The sequence below is a fragment of the Calonectris borealis genome, unplaced genomic scaffold, assembly GCF_964195595.1.
Source record: "Calonectris borealis unplaced genomic scaffold, bCalBor7.hap1.2 HAP1_SCAFFOLD_249, whole genome shotgun sequence".
Taxonomy (NCBI): Eukaryota; Metazoa; Chordata; class Aves; order Procellariiformes; family Procellariidae; genus Calonectris; species Calonectris borealis.
The window spans coordinates 3109-20405 of NW_027441633.1; the positions used below are offsets into that span (position 1 = coordinate 3109).

General features: G+C 59.4%; 1 long non-coding RNA gene across 1 annotated transcript; it reads right to left on the minus strand.

Moving 5' to 3' along the window:
* Positions 1-5380: 5380 nt before the first annotated feature.
* On the minus strand, positions 5381-10520 carry LOC142077429 (uncharacterized). The gene is made up of 4 exons (XR_012671816.1): positions 9772-10520; positions 7658-7721; positions 7102-7275; positions 5381-6058 (listed from the first exon to the last, which is right to left on the minus strand). It is a non-coding gene; the product is annotated as an uncharacterized LOC142077429 (long non-coding RNA).
* Between the last annotated feature and the right edge of the window lie 6777 nt (positions 10521-17297).

Sequence of the window (17297 nt, forward strand, 5' to 3'; positions counted from 1 at the left end):
CCCCGACACCTGCAGCCACCCCCAGGGGCAGCTGGGACCCCGACCCACTGGGGGACCAGGATGGGAACGATGGGGACTCACTCATGGATACTGCACAGGTAATAAAATAGTTCATGCTGCACCCTGTTGTAGGGTCTCTGGGGTGCCCTGGGCGCCGAGTCCCCATGACAGCCGGCCCTTCCCGGGGGCCCCCAGGCTGCCGGGTTCCTCTGGCCCCAGCCGGCGGGAGCTGTGTCCTCCCAGCCGCTGGCCACGCAATGGCAGCACCGACCCACGGCCACGCGGAGACAGGGCTGGGGACAGGGCCGGGGTTGCCTGCGCTCCACCTGGGTCTGCAGGGCTCGGGCAGGGTGGACCCGGCATCCTGCAGCTCCGCTCCCACCCTGGGGACCCCAAACACCCCCGGGGGTGCGTCGCTGTCCCTGTCGCTGGTGGCAACCGGCATGGGGGGAAGGTGACAGTGAGGGTCCCCGCCAGTGGCCCGGAGTTCGTCACCGCTGGGGGGACAGGGGACAAGCAGGGCCAGCACCGAGGAGCGACGGCAGCACAGCCTACTCTCTGGGGGTCCCCACCCCCTGTCCCCAGGGGTCCCCTCCGTCCCCGTGGTTTATTGGGGGAACACAGAGCCCAACGACCAGCCGCAGGGACAGGGGACGGGGAGCTGCCCCAGGGATGGGGACAGCACCGGGACACGCCGATACTCTTGGGGGTGCTGGCATGCGGGGGGGGGGCACCCTAACCATTGCCGCCCGGGATGACGAATGCACCGGGATGAGGGAGGCACCGGGATGGGGACGGCGCATGGAGGGGCCAGAGCCGGCGCGCGAACGCCGGGCTGCAGGACCACGCTTCGGCTTCGGGGCGGCAGCAGCGAAGGCGGCGGCGGCGGCGGCGCTGCTGCGCACCTGAGCGGTGCCGGCGCTGCAGTACCGCGATTCGGCCACGGGGCGGCAGCAGCGAGCAGCCGCCGGGCGGCGCGTGCACGGGGGCGGCACCGGCGCTGCAGGTCCGCGCTTTGCAGGCCCAGCGCCCGCCGGCACCGCGCACGTGGGGCGGCAGCGGCGTTTCCTTACCGGAACGAACCAACGAACGCGGCGGCATCACCCCGCAGGCACCACAGTACGGCATTGCCGTTACCGGCGGACGGCAGCGCGGAGAAAGGGGGCGCCACCGCGCATGCGCGGCTCAAGAGCTGCAGTACCCAGTTTTGGTCGCTCGGTGGCAGCAGCGAACAAAGGAGAGCGCGCCACTGCGCATGCGCGGCTGAAGCACTGCAGTACCGAATTCTGGTCGCTCGGTGGCAGCAGCGAGCAAAGAAAGGCGCGCCACTGCGCATGCGCGGCTCAAGAGCTGCAGTACCGAATTCTGGTCGCTCGGTGGCAGCAGCGAGCAAAGGAGAGCGCGCCACCGCGCATGCGCAGCTGAAGAGCTGCAATACCGAATTCTGGTCGCTCGGTGGCAGCAGCGAGCAAAGAAAGGCGCGCCACTGCGCATGCGCGGCTCAAGAGCTGCAGTACCCAGTTTTGGTCACAGGGTGGCAGCAGCGAGCAAAGAAAAGCGCGCCACCGCGCATGCGCGGCCCAACAGCTGCAGTACCCAGCTTTGATCGCTCGGTGGCAGCAGCGAGCAGAGGAGCGCGCCCCACCGCGCATGCGCGGCTCAAGAGCTGCAGTACCCAATTCCGCCCGCCGGGTGCCACCGTCGCCTCACCGGCCCTTTCCCCTTCTCTCCGCCCAGTTCGTACCATCGAAAGACGGTAACTTTACAAGTCCCGTGGTGGTTTCTGCCCGTGCCCCCCAGCCCATTACCCGGGGAGGAGAAGCAGCACAGGGAACCTGTGGAACAGGTTTCTTTCTAACCCGGAGGAAGCCCCAGGGATCGCTGTCTCGGTCTGCAGGTGGCATCGGGGTTGTGGGAGTGACAGCGGCGACTCAACAGATGCTGGAGAGAGATTTAAAAAAAATAAGGCCACACGGGTGACATCCTGAGAGCAGGGGAGGGGCAGCTATGTCCATCAGGAAACCGCGCTTCTGAGCAGACCCGGTGCCAGTGGCTGACCTGCAAACAACGAGCGATACGCTGGTGGTCCTGGGGCTGTGTTGCGGTGTTTGCACCTTTCCTCGCCTCTGTGCTATCAGCACTCTGCTCTCCTCACCCTGCACACGCGCAGGGCTTGCCACTTGGAGGAGAGACACTGCACGACATCACTTACCACCCTGCCCTCCAGCGTGCAAAGGAATTAGAAATGAGGCAGGGAAAGCCAAGAGGCCTGCTGGTGTATTAGGCGTCCTCAGCAGTTGACCGTAGAGCCCGGCAGGTTCCACCCTTGCTCTGTGCTTTTGTAGCTTGAACCCCCGATTGTTTTGCCATCGAGACTGCAAGGCGAGGAATACGCCTCTACTTGAACAAGCAAGACCCCTGCCAAATAGCTGAGCTGTGCGCAGTGATAGGCGGCTGCCTGTGACCGACACCTTTTTCTGCTAAAACCAGAGCACGCTTCCCTTGTGAAGAGCCATCGGCAGTACAGAACGGACCTGAGCTCTCCTTGCACCGGCTCCCCAGAGAACGGCGTCTCAGTTCGACTGAAGCGTGCAGCAGCCTGTCGTCATCCCAGCCCCTCGCCCTCGAGCAAGCGGCTGCCTGTAGCAGCGGCAGAACCGCTGCTGCGCAGAGGGGAAAGGAATGGCTTGGCCTCAAGCTCTGCGGGCTGCCTGTGGCCCCTGCGGAGCCGACGACCTCGGCAGCCCATACAAAGGGCGAAGCTAGCAGCCTGAGAAGGAGTCACAGGGTGCTGCAGCTCCTGCCACAACCCTCCTTCCCAGCCTGCTGCTGGAGCACAAGGCACTTGAAAGCAGCAGGAAAGAACAAGGATGGCAAGATGGCAGGAATAACACGGAGAGCCTAAAGCGTTTAGCCAGCAGGGCTTGCAACTCACCTTGTGCCGTGGTTTAATCCCAGCTGGCAACTCAGCACCACACAACCGCTCACTCGCTCCCCCCTCAGTGGGAGGGGGGAGAGAATTGGAAGGGCAAAAGTGAAAAAACTCCACTTGTAAGGAAAAGGGGGGAAAAAAACCCCAAACAACAGAGCGAAAAACCCCACACAGACAAGCGGTACAAATGAAAACAACGGCTCACCGCCAACCGACGGATGCCCAGCCAGCCGCAGCCCAGCAGCGGCCCCCCCGCCAACCGCCCCCCGAGTTTTATTTCCTGACGCCACAGGGTCTGGAACATCCCCTGGGTCCGCCGGGGTCAGCTCTCCCAGCGGTGCCCCCTCCCAGGCCCTCGCGCACCCCCAGCCCGCTCGCCGGCAGGGCGGGGCGAGGAGCAGCACAGCCCCCGGCGCGGTGCAAGCGCTGCGCAGCGGGAACTCACGCAGCCCCGCGTCACCGACGCCGTTTGCAGCACAAACCCAAAACGCAGGAGGAGGGAGAGCGGGGTGGGAGTGGGGTGCGGGGGAGCGGGAGGGGGGTGCCAGAGTTTGGGCGGGGGGCAACGGGCAGGTTGGCGGGGCAGGCAGCACCCCAGGGGTCCGGGGCAGAGGGGTTACGGGGAGGCAGTGCGGAACACGGGGGGTGGGAGGAGGGAGAGGAGAGAGGAGGGCAGTGCGGGCACGAGGTAGGAGGGCAGGGGATACGGGGGGCGCGTCACGGGGAAAACCTCGCACGGGAAAGGCGGGGCGGACACCGGGAGGGGCGGGGGGGGACATGCGTGGGGGTGACCTACGCCAGGGGGTCCACCCGGGACCACCCACAGCAGAAAACTCGCCTGGGATGACCCGCAACAGATAATCCGTTCCCGATGACTGACCCTCGCTGGATAACCACGAGCGATGCCCCTCAAGGGGCTGGTGTTTCACCCCAAATCTTCCCCAAATCGGGGGGTTTTTTGCTTTTCCATAATATCAAAATTGGGGTTTTTTCCTTTTCCAAAACATTCCACCATTTGGAGGTTTTTCAACGCTTTTTCACAACAAAAATTGGTGGTTTTTGCTTTTTCGTTTTGTGCGTGAAAATGGGGTTTTTTTTGCTTTCCGGCTGCCCAAATCCAGGCGGATTTGGCTTTCCCGGGAGCTCCAAGTTGGGTATTTTTCCCCCCAAAATTGCGGGCTTTTTTTTCCCCACCCCTTGCAGGCCCCGAATTAGGGGTTTTGTGGTATTTTTAGGCCATGGCGGCAGGTCCCGCTCTGCGTGCGCAGCCCTGCAGGGGAAAGTCCCTGTTGGGGGAACTGGCCCCCAATCAGGATGGGAACAGGCGGAAAAGGAGAACAGGGAAGAGGCAGCTTTTGAAAGCGCTTTTATATCTTCAATAGAGAGGTGTTCCGGGGCGGGGTGGGTGGGGGGGTGGGGGGGGGGGGGGGGTGTGGGGGGGTGTGTGTGTGTGGGTGTGTGTGGGTGTGTGTGGGTGTGTGTGGGTGTGTGTGGGTGTGTGTGGGTGTGTGTGGGTGTGTGTGGGTGTGTGTGGGTGTGTCGAATTTTAAAATCCTTTCTGTAAACAGGGTTTCTTTGCATTTTAAAAACCTTATTATCAGAGACATTTACACTTAATGTATTTACACATATCTCTCTATATATATTTAGTGAATATATTTATGTTTCACTTATACCCCCCTATTTCCCACTTCTTATATATAATACCTGCTCAGACTATGGATCTGTTGACTTACATATTTTGAACACTTAAATGTCTTTATAGACTTCTCTATTTACACTTACATATATTTACACCTATATCTTTATAGACTTAGGTTTTAGACTTAGATGTCTATTTACACTTGTACATAATCTCTTAGATTACATATAATGTCTATGTAGACTCTCTATGTAACACGTAGTAAGTGTAGATAGCGGTATCTATTCAGACCTTTTTCTATTTTAAATTCCTTCATGTATAAAATGTATCATCCTTTTTGCATTTGGAAGTTCTTTATTTTTTGATTTATAGAGACGTGAGTTATTTTTGTATCTTAAAACCCTATATACATCTTTCGAATTTTTTTATACTCTAAAATCCTTTATGTAATAGGGCAGATATAGGTCCTTATTTTGAAATCCTTTTGTACGTATAAATTAATATTATTTTTCAATATACGTAACAAGGAGAGATTTTTTTCTATTTCGAGGCCTCACAGATATATTTACAGTTTTTAAAAATTTTTGAACCCCCCCCCATGAATTTTCAGGCAATTTGGGCTGTGACCCCCTTTGGGGGGGGGGGGGGACACGGACCCCCATGACCCCCCATTCCCCACTCACCTGCTCCTCCACGGCATCATCACCCCCGTGGTGATGCTGGGGTGCCCCAAATGACATCATCACCCCTCCAGGCCCCCCAACCCCCCCTTTTTATTCACCCCCCCAAAAAGACACAAAACGAGGGAAACGGCCCCAACCGGCAGCTCGTTACTTTAATAATGCCGTTTACGTATGTACGCACGCACCCCCGCCAAAAAGGGGGGCTCTGCTAGAAAGATAAAGGAGGGGCGGCCCCCCCAAACGCTTGCAGCCCCCCCCAGCCCCCGTCCCGCAGGCTGCCAGCCGGCCCCTCACCCTCAGCACGCCCAACGACCGGCAGGCAAACCTGGGCCGGGGGTCTCTCCTGAGCACCACGGGACGCTCACAGCGAGGCATCTGAAAAACAAAAATCCCAACGGATATTTCAGCACGTTAAAAAAACAGCACCGAAGGCAGCAGAGGAATTCGGTCAGGATAAGGGAGAGGGTAGCAGTCGAGCTAAAGGAGGGTGCCAGGCAAACGGGTCAGCTCGAAATACAACGCCGCCTTTAAAAGCTCAAGCGATTCGAACGCTTAAAATCGGCGTGAAGACTAATTGACACAATTCTGAACACGTTCTTCGCAGAGAAGTAAACGCTCTCGCTGGTGTCGGAAAACGCCTCGTCCCTTCCTTACAGCACCGCTGCAGGGAGATAACCCCGTGAGGCTGCAGGACAAGGGCGCGCCGTAATCAGCATCTACGCTCACGGATCCACCGCCGCAGCTCCAGCCCTTGCGCTGCTGCTGCTGCTGCTGCGCATCTCGCTCGCTTGGCCGATAAAGCTGAAAGTGAAGCGTAAAACTTTGAAGAGTAAAATGAAAAAGAAAGAACAAATCTCAGCAATTCATTTTATGCTAAAAAGGCGTGCGCACGCTTACATACGTACAATGAGAAGACTCGTACTATAAAAATATTTGATTTTCCTTTTGCGTTCATTGAAATTGCGTAGCTGTGAATTCATACCGTTAAATTATCTACCTCCAAGCTACACAGCTATCGTTTGACCAGGGGTTTTGCGTGTGTGACATGACTAGGAGGGACGCCTGGCCAGCTGCGCCGAGACCGATGCTACCGAACTGCCGGGGAAACGCGCCGTCGAAAGCGAGACAGAAATAAAGTGCTTCAGAGCACTCTGCCAAAAGATCAGGAAAAAAGCCCCTAACGTTCAGTTGCCTCTCTTTTTAAACGTTTAGAGCAACTACCCAACTGCTTAAGCACACCTAATAAATTATACACTACAGCTATTTGGCAGTTGCAGTTTAAACAACGCAAGTCAGTTTGGAAATTAGACAATTTTAACTTTCTTTTTAAAATTTCATTTATGATAGAAAAATCAGTGAGATAAGAGATCTCCCATACGGTTTTACTTTTTTTTTGGGGGGGGGGGGGGGGGGGGCAGGCGGTGGGGAATATCAAATCCCCGGTGCTGCAATACATCAGGCTACCAAAAAGGACTGGCAGGTTTGCTAACGCTGTTGGCTGTACCCAAGCGTGCGGAGGAACGCGTCTTTACGATCTCTCGACCGTTACACCCGAGAACCAAAGATCAGCCATACGTCGACTATTGGAAGATGTGCTGCGCTTGGGTCCTTGCAAGGAAATCGACTTAACTCCTTTTTTTTTTCCAGAGAGAGTGAAAAGTCTCCTTGCGGATGACTTCTACTGCCAAGCACGTCATCTCTGAAGATCCATTCTGATGGGAAGTTTGTAAAAGGCAACTCCTTTGAATGAAAAAGATTTCCATTCTGGAAAATCTCTTTCCACCCGAAGTCAAAATTACGCGCTGCAGGTTAGGAAAAAGGACATTAGAGAATCAGTAACTCACCGAAAACACATCAGGACTCTCTGTCGCTAGTTACGAGGCTGCTACCGCTTCTCGGGAAAGCCTGGAAAACACACCGAAGCGACGCCGATTTGTCCCGTGTTGTCCACGCCTCTTCTTTGACCTTGATTGCTTTTAGCACAGATGCCAGTATCTCAGTAAGGTTTTCGAGTGCTCCTGTAAGGTATTTTAAACACTGACTGACTGAAAAAGCATAAAGCTTTTATCGTGAAAACAAAGCCTGTTTCTCCCGAACGTCCGAACTCTTACAAACGGTTCCTTTCCTCTTCTAGTCCAACATTATTTTCACAGCACCCTTTAATAGCAAGCGCACAGAAACAGAAGACTCTGCTTTCAGGAAGAGAAAACAGACGAAGGAAAGCAAGCCTTGAATAGGCGTACCACGCTCCAGAACAGACCTTTATTTTTAGTATTTGTGTTAAAATATTTCATGTTAAAAAAATCAGATAGAAGGAGAGCTGCCACATTCTTCGTGTTAACTGTAAAGTCCACACTACAAGCACCTTAGGAAAAATGCAGACACACATCACAGGCATACCTTGTACTTGCAGACCACTATGGATCCTTTCCATCCGTCTCGTACTTTCACGGCAGTTGACATTCTGCTGAGAGGAAAGGAAAAAAAAAAAAAAACAACAAACACGTTTAGCACAAAGCTTCCTTTTCTGTGAAGACTACAACTGAGTGGAGGAGAAAGTATTTTGCATCATCTTTGGTGCAGTTGTTGAGACAGGCCACTAGAGCTTCTGCATGTTTTAGACAACCGTGCCTTTTCTTTTGGCTCATCGGCAGCTTTAGAACTCACTTGCCTAGAGACGCGCAGGTGACAGGCACAGACACCTACGTACGTTTTCTCAAGCCTAAGTAGAGCCGCGATTTCCTCACCCGATACGTCCCAAGTTGAGTATTTTTGTTAAAGAGTACGGCAACCCGTCTGTCCTCGCGAACTCGCTGCAAAAGAGGAATCCTTTTTTCCAGGCCGTTTCTCCAAACGGTCGAGATCTTTGAAAACTGCAGTTGTGCCACCAAACCTGCTCAGGGTCCCTCCCAACCTTCGACCATCGTTAGATTTAACAGGCACACGCTCTATTCCGTCTTCCAACAGCAAAAATACATAACGCCCCCAGACCCCTAGCGCAACCCTACGGACGTCCACACACACCTCGCTGTTTTGATGAGGAGCCACTGAGCACCCCTGCGAGCACAGCGGGATCATGCGCAAGACCAGCGTCCTGGTTTCGGCTGGGATAGAGTTAATTCTCTTCCTGGTAACTGGTATAGCGCTGTGTTTTAGATTTAGGACGAGAAAAACGTGGATAACACGCTGATGTTTTAGTTGTGGCTAAGTAGCGCTTACGCTAGTCGGGGACTTTTCAGCTTCTCATGCCCTGCCAGCGAGAAGCTGGGAGGGACCTTAGCCAGGACAGATGACCCAAACCGGCCAAAGGGACAGTCCGTACCATATGACGTCACGCTCAGTACATAAGCTGGGGGAGTTGGCCGGGCAGCGGCGACTGCCGCTCGGGGACCGGCTGGGCATCAGTCGGCGGGCGGTGAGCAATCGCATTGTGCGCCGCTTATTTTGTATATTCTTTTATCGTTACGATTGTTTCCCCTTCCTGTTCTGTCCCATTAAACTGTCTTTACTTCACCCCACGAACTTCACTTTTTTTTCCGATTCTCTCCCCCACCCCACTTTGGGGGCAGGGGGAGCGAGCGAGCAGCTGCGTGGTGTTTAGCTGCCTGCCGGGTTAAACCACAACAACCAGCTTCACCTACGCCGATTTCAGCGAATGCAGCTTCTGAAGCTTTAAACTGAAAACCGTATCTTGACACTTTGCCGCGGCAGAAACGATCCGTAACTAGAACTCTACAAAAACGCAGTAACGCACATTGCAAACCCACAGCAGCGACAGCTTCAGAAATATTTCTACCGGGAACAAGGGAGAAAAACAATACAGTTTCATCTCACGCACAGGAAAGCAGCAGGCAGAGAAAAGGGTCGGCATTCGTAGCCCTTGCAGGACGCAGGCATTCTCCTTCCATTCCTAAACCCGCCTCTTAGGTCGAAATATCACAACACTACTACGGCAATATCGAGAGCAGGGAACAGCAGCCCTGCCGCTGGATGTGCTACTGACTGATGCTATTTACGCAGCAGGACACCTAGACAGAGGGGCACGTTTTTCCACACACAACCCTGAACTTCCTGAAAATTTAAGTTTACCAAAACGAGCCATTTGGAACACATTGCCAAACAATGTTTGGCAATAAAACTTTGATGTGTTTGACACACACAAATTTGGGGTAACTCGCTACTTGCTTCCTGCTGTTGTTGTTCTTCCTTCAGAAATTCTACTTGTAGCCAAGTTATTCGCTACCGGTTCAAGCATTTACCTTCCAGGTATTACCAGCACATCTACACAGGCGAGGAACTAAATCGCTCTTCTAAAACTACCCGAGTGAAAATTACAGCCACGAAAGAGGAGTGACAGAGAAGAAAAGGAGAGGTCAGGCAGCAAGAGAGCTCTGCAGGCTGCCACCAGTCAACATCGCACTCTTTTTAAAAAAAAAAAAAACACAAACCAAAAAATAACACAAACACAAAAAGCCCACAAAAACCAACAACAAAACAAAACCTTGACGTTGTACCTTTTTTTTCTTTTGGAGCTCGTCCCTGTCTCAGCAGATTGTCTCGTCAGAGCATGAAATGCAGGTGATCCGTATCCCAATGACATCTGCACGCGATGAACACGTGTTCAGAAATAGTCCAGATCTGTAAGACCGGTGTCATTTGTGTGGTTTTAATAATCATAACTCCGTTTTATTGACCGATGCATTTGCGAGGAAACTAAGTAACTTTTAAACGTAGCCTCTCCTTGGGGAGAAAAATGCGTTAGGGAGTGAAAAAAATGATGATTCAGAGCTCCCAACCATGACGGAGCAGCGGGGAAATTAACGAAAGTGAAGGCCAACAGCAGCAACACGAAGCGACATTTGGCTTTAATTCTGATCACGTACTTAAGCGGCTCTCCAAGTCTATGCCTCGAGCCTATGAATGACTAGCCCTTTTTCGGAAGGACCAACTTTTTTCCTTAAAAGTCCTAGACTGAAGACTCCACTGAACAGAACGTGGATTGAGCCACAGGACAACGTGCCGTCAACACTCTCAGGAAAAAAAAAATATCAAGTAAAAATCAAGTTTAAATATCAGTTTCCATCGTGTCTCATTCATTCCGTTTCTAGTGATACCTGGGTGCTCCAAAATTCACTCTCCTGACACCACGTAGTACTACAAATTGAGTTATGCCTATAAAAATAAAAGGCTATTTCCAACCTGCCCATAAAATCAGTATGAACAAACAGAAGAGAAACACTTGAACTTAAAGAAGGACACAGGCAGCTCTTAATTTTTCGTAGATGAAAGCTCATTCTTTTCCCTGAAAGGAAAACACTCGTAACTACCCAGGGTTAGTTACGCTAACGAGGGTACATAGGCACGCTCTGTTCACGGCAATTGTTCATCAGCTTTTCTGCACCAGCAGCAAATTTGCCTTTTCCCTGGGTTTAACGGGGAGCACCTGCAGCGACCTTGAACACGCCAATGTTTCTCCCGGCTCCCCCGGCCCCACACGTGCCATCACCTGAGCAGCAAGCGGCGTCAACCACGCAGGATTTTCTTCACGTGACGCAGAAGGTGACGCTGGGAAAAGAGGAGGCACAAAATGAACCTGTTTGTCACACCCAGCCAACGGCGAAAACCCAGGGAAGGATTCTGCCGTGCGGGGCCGGGCTGTGCACCCCGGGAGCTCCAGCCGGCCGGTTTTGCTCCCCTTTGCCGGGTACCGGGGAGACACCGCCGCCTCGTGCTGCCGCCTGCCCCCCGGGGGACCTCGCTTCAGCCCTCGGGAACGGGACCGGGAGAGACCCTCCACGCAAAGAGAGCGGATCCACGCGTGGCGTGGATTTAATCCCCGAGGGAAGAGGCCGGGCTCCCCGCTAGCAGAAGGACAACTCGCCTCCCTGCCGCTCGGAGCGCCTTGCCGGGGACAGCCCTGCCTGCGCCTGGCTGCTCTTCAGCCGTGCTGGGAGTGCAGTCTGGCCGACGGATGCTCCGGCAAACAGACACTGCAGCGAATCGCAGCTCCCGCTCGTTACAGCTGCTGGTAATTTTGCCTCTGGCTAAGGCATGCCCCAGACAGCGGACACCCCGTCTCGTTCCAGCTCCTGCTTGCGACGGTTCTGGCTAATTGAAGCTCCAGCTCTGCACCGTTGATTTCAGCTCCTTCTCCTTACAAGCTCCAGCTATTTGCAACAGCCTGGGCTTTTGACAAGGTCGTAAACCAATCGCCGTCAAAACTCGACTATTAGGATTAAATATCATAGTTGGACATTGTATAAACATTAATTAGTTTGTACGACTAATCAGTTAATAACTATTCGAAGCAGTCGACAAGCAAGAGCTGGACTCGAAGAGGGCGTGCGGGGTCTGAAAAGCAGAGACCACCTCTTCCCCCCAGAGACCACCGCAGACGTTGAGTTGGGCCTGGTGCGTGCCGGCCTCCCGCACTTCGGGGTCCAGCAGGACCAGAGCCCCTCCCCCCGGGGAGGGTCCACGCACCCTGCCCACCCCCTGCTTTCCCCCGCAGCCCCCAATGCCCTCCCAGCCCCCCGCACAAACGGCCAAACCGGCTTCTGCTTTGGGCCCCCAAACCAGCTCACTTGGCACCCATTTCTGAGCCCAAAAACCCAGCTGCTGCGCCTGTTCTCAAGGCCCAAAGATGCCCCCGGGGAGGGCAAGCGCTTGTGTGATGCTTCGGGCAGAAACAGGACTGAAAGGTCCGATCCCGGTGCCGGGGGAGCAGAGGCGAGCTGGCTGGGACCAGCTTTTGCTCCTGGAACGACCCCAAGTCCCTGCTCCGAGGGCTTCCCCTTGGGGCCCTGGGGTGGACCTGTCCCTCCCCTTCAAATGCTCCAGCAGTTTCGGGAGCAGAAGGCCGTTTCTAAGCCCTCTCTCCAGCAGCTCCTCCCTCGACTCGGCCCGTGAAGCCCCCAGGCTCGAGCACCTCGCTGGGGCGGGCGGCCTCCATCGCCTACAGGCTGCCCGTCTGCCTGCAGGGAGGGCTGGGGGGTGCCCGGCCCCACGGGGCGACAGTGGGGACTCGCAGGGAGGGTCTGTTTGCACACAGCGCCCACCCCGCCCCCCCGCCCCGGCCCCACTGCGCGGCCCCCCTAGGGCACACAGCCCCGCCCCCCAGCCCCACTCCCCAGATGCTCACAGCCCCTCCTCCGCCTGGAGCCCCCCCAGCCCCCGTCCCCGGAGCCTGCAGGACCGCCCCGCCCCCCCGCCACAGCCCCACTCCTCGGCTCCCCGGGCCCGCGGCCCCTCACACTCACGCTGCGCCGCCGCCTCGGTGCAGAGCCCGCCGCGCGCCCCGTTGAAATACCCTCCGCAGCCAATCAGCGCGCGGCTCCACCAGACCGCCCGCGCGGGGCACGCCGGGAGTTGTAGTCCCCGCCCCGGGACCGCGCATGCGCACGGCGCCTCGTGCAGCCCGGCTGGCTGTACATCGACACCCGTACAATGGAGGTGATCGTGCACCGACCCTGGTGCAACCCTTGTCCCCCCCCATGCTCGCAGCCCCTCCCCGGTGTTTGCAAGCGCCTCCCAGCCCCAGGACCCCCGGTGCTCACAGCACCCGACCACACCATTTTCCAGCCCCGTGGGAGCCCCAAGCCCCACTCTCAAGCCCCGCCAGGACCCACAGCCCCACTCCCCAGCTCCTTGGGGGACTGCAGCCCCCGCCCCCAGCCCCACTCCCCAGCCCCCCTAGGACGAACAGCCCCCCCTCCCCGGCCCCCTCCGGGACGCACAGCCCCCCCCAGCCCCCCTCCCCGGCCCCCCCGGGACGCACAGCCCCCCCCCAGCCCCCCTCCGGGACGCACAGCCCCCCCCAGCCCCCCTCCCCGGCCCCCTCCGGGACGCACAGCCCCCCCCGGCCCCCTCCGGGACGCACAGCCCCCCCGGCCCCCCTCCCCGGTCCCCCCGAGACGCACAGCCCCCCTCCTCAGTCCCCCGGGGGGTCCCCAGCCTCCCGCCAGCCCGCCGTGCCCGCGGCACCTCAGACTGCCGCCGCCGCCGCCTGGGTGCAGAGCCCGCCGCGCGCCCCGTTGAAATACCCTCCGCAGCCAATCAGCGCGCGGCTCCACCACACGGCCCGCGCGGGGCACGCCGGGAATTGTAGTCCCCGCCCCGGGACCGCGCATGCGCACGGCGCCTCGTGCAGCCCGGCTGGCTGTACATCGACACCCGTACAATGGAGGTGATCGTGCACCGACCCTGGTGCAACCCTTGTGCCCCCCCATGCTCGCAGCCCCTCCCCGGTGTTTGCAAGCGCCTCCCAGCCCCAGGACCCCCGGTGCTCACAGCACCCGACCACACCATTTTCCAGCCCCGTGGGAGCCCCAAGCCCCACTCTCAAGCCCCGCCAGGACCCACAGCCCCACTCCCCAGCTCCTTGGGGGACTGCAGCCCCCGCCCCCAGCCCCACTCCCCAGCCCCCCTAGGACGAACAGCCCCCCCTCCCCGGCCCCCTCCGGGACGCACAGCCCCCCCCAGCCCCCCTCCCCGGCCCCCCCGGGACGCACAGCCCCCCCCCAGCCCCCCTCCGGGACGCACAGCCCCCCCCAGCCCCCCTCCCCGGCCCCCTCCGGGACGCACAGCCCCCCCCCCGGCCCCCTCCGGGACGCACAGCCCCCCCCCCGGCCCCCCTCCCCGGCCCCCTCCGGGACGCACAGCCCCCCCCGGCCCCCTCCGGGACGCACAGCCCCCCCCGGCCCCCCTCCCCGGTCCCCCCGAGACGCACAGCCCCCCTCCTCAGTCCCCCGGGGGGTCCCCAGCCTCCCGCCAGCCCGCCGTGCCCGCGGCACCTCAGACTGCCGCCGCCGCCGCCGCCGCCGCCGCCGCCGCCGCCGCCGCCGCCGCCGCCGCCGCCGCCGCCGCCGCCGCCGCCGCCGCCGCCGCCGCCGCCGCCGCCGCCGCCGCCGCCGCCGCCGCCTGGGTGCAGAGCCCGCCGCGCGCCCCGTTGAAATATCCTCCGCAGCCAATCAGCGCGCGGCTCCTCCGGGCCGCCCGCGGGGGGCACGCCGGGAGGTGTAGTCCCCGCCCCGGAAGTGCGCATGCGCACGGCGCCTTGTGCGCGGCGGGTGCCTGCGCAGGGACCTCCCTGCAACGGTGGGGATTGTGCAGGGACCTTTGCGCAGCGGGGGGTCGGTGTGTGGAGACACCCATGCAATGGGGGGGGCAGTGCAGGAAGACCCTTATGCAATTGGTTGGTGTGCAGGGGACCCTCGTGCAATGGCGGGCAGGTGCACGGGGACCCTTGTGCGATGGTGGGGATTGTGCAGGACCCTCGTGTGACAGTGGTGGTTATTTTTCTCGGCAGTACCCTTGGGTTCGGGAGCAAAACAGCCGGTGCCTGAAACCACTGGGGTGTTTTGACTGCTGCTGAGCAGCCTCGAGGCCGCCTCTGGTTCCCACATGGCTCCCATGGTGCGCGTGGACCCTCCTGCAACGGGTGCAGGTGTGCAAGGAGGGTGATCCGGGGTAGGGGTCCCTCTCTGGAGGCACCCAGCTCGAGCTGGCACCTAAGAACTAATCAAGGAGTAATGAGGAACCTTCTCTTGCACCTGACGTTAGCCAGCGGGATCCCAGGGTCAGACCCTGTTACGGTGATTGGACCCTGGGGAGGTGGCAGAGGGTGCCCTGGACAGGTTGGGGGGGTTCCCTGGGGAGGAGGGGAGCCCCCACCCCCCTGACTGTGGGCACTCCCCCCAAGGAGCAGAGCATGGTGCAAGACTTTAGGGAGGATGAGGGCTAGCAGGTCCCCGAGATGGCAGTGCCGGCTCTTCCCAGTGTCTCCCCAGTGCTGGAGGGGGTGTGCGTGTGTGTGTCTCATGACCATGGGGATGGGGGGGGGGCGGCCTCAGGATGGGGCAGGGGGGGAATCCTGGGGTCCGGGAGGGACCCTGGGAGTGGGGTAGGTAGGGGGACATTGGGGGACAGAGGTGTTTCTCGGGAGATTGAGGACACCATGTGGGGAGTTGAGACTGGGAGGGATGACCCTGGGGAGGTGGGGGGCACCGCGGGGAGAAGGGATCCCACCCCCGACACCTGCAGCCACCCCCAGGGGCAGCTGGGACCCCGACCCACTGGGGGACCAGGATGGGAACGATGGGGACTCACTCATGGATACTGCACAGGTAATAAAATAGTTCATGCTGCACCCTGTTGTAGGGTCTCTGGGGTGCCCTGGGCGCCGAGTCCCCATGACAGCCGGCCCTTCCCGGGGGTCCCCAGGCTGCCGGGTTCCTCTGGCCCCAGCCGGCGGGAGCTGTGTCCTCCCAGCCGCTGGCCACGCAATGGCAGCACCGACCCACGGCCACGCGGAGACAGGGCTGGGGACAGGGCCGGGGTTGCCTGCGCTCCACCTGGGTCTGCAGGGCTCGGGCAGGGTGGACCCGGCATCCTGCAGCTCCGCTCCCACCCTGGGGACCCCAAACACCCCCGGGGGTGCGTCGCTGTCCCTGTCGCTGGTGGCAACCGGCATGGGGGGAAGGTGACAGTGAGGGTCCCCGCCAGTGGCCCGGAGTTCGTCACCGCTGGGGGGACAGGGGACAAGCAGGGCCAGCACCGAGGAGCGACGGCAGCACAGCCTACTCTCTGGGGGTCCCCACCCCCTGTCCCCAGGGGTCCCCTCCGTCCCCGTGGTTTATTGGGGGAACACAGAGCCCAACGACCAGCCGCAGGGACAGGGGACGGGGAGCTGCCCCAGGGATGGGGACAGCACCGGGACACGCCGATACTCTTGGGGGTGCTGGCATGCGGGGGGGGGGCACCCTAACCATTGCCGCCCGGGATGACGAATGCACCGGGATGAGGGAGGCACCGGGATGGGGACGGCGCATGGAGGGGCCAGAGCCGGCGCGCGAACGCCGGGCTGCAGGACCACGCTTCGGCTTCGGGGCGGCAGCAGCGAAGGCGGCGGCGGCGGCGGCGCTGCTGCGCACCTGAGCGGTGCCGGCGCTGCAGTACCGCGATTCGGCCACGGGGCGGCAGCAGCGAGCAGCCGCCGGGCGGCGCGTGCACGGGGGCGGCACCGGCGCTGCAGGTCCGCGCTTTGCAGGCCCAGCGCCCGCCGGCACCGCGCACGTGGGGCGGCAGCGGCGTTTCCTTACCGGAACGAACCAACGAACGCGGCGGCATCACCCCGCAGGCACCACAGTACGGCATTGCCGTTACCGGCGGACGGCAGCGCGGAGAAAGGGGGCGCCACCGCGCATGCGCGGCTCAAGAGCTGCAGTACCCAGTTTTGGTCGCTCGGTGGCAGCAGCGAACAAAGGAGAGCGCGCCACTGCGCATGCGCGGCTGAAGCACTGCAGTACCGAATTCTGGTCGCTCGGTGGCAGCAGCGAGCAAAGAAAGGCGCGCCACTGCGCATGCGCGGCTCAAGAGCTGCAGTACCGAATTCTGGTCGCTCGGTGGCAGCAGCGAGCAAAGGAGAGCGCGCCACCGCGCATGCGCAGCTGAAGAGCTGCAATACCGAATTCTGGTCGCTCGGTGGCAGCAGCGAGCAAAGAAAGGCGCGCCACTGCGCATGCGCGGCTCAAGAGCTGCAGTACCCAGTTTTGGTCACAGGGTGGCAGCAGCGAGCAAAGAAAAGCGCGCCACCGCGCATGCGCGGCCCAACAGCTGCAGTACCCAGCTTTGATCGCTCGGTGGCAGCAGCGAGCAGAGGAGCGCGCCCCACCGCGCATGCGCGGCTCAAGAGCTGCAGTACCCAATTCCGCCCGCCGGGTGCCACCGTCGCCTCACCGGCCCTTTCCCCTTCTCTCCGCCCAGTTCGTACCATCGAAAGACGGTAACTTTACAAGTCCCGTGGTGGTTTCTGCCCGTGCCCCCCAGCCCATTACCCGGGGAGGAGAAGCAGCACAGGGAACCTGTGGAACAGGTTTCTTTCTAACCCGGAGGAAGCCCCAGGGATCGCTGTCTCGGTCTGCAGGTGGCATCGGGGTTGTGGGAGTGACAGCGGCGACTCAACAGATGCTGGAGAGAGATTTAAAAAAAATAAGGCCACACGGGTGACATCCTGAGAGCAGGGGAGGGGCAGCTATGTCCA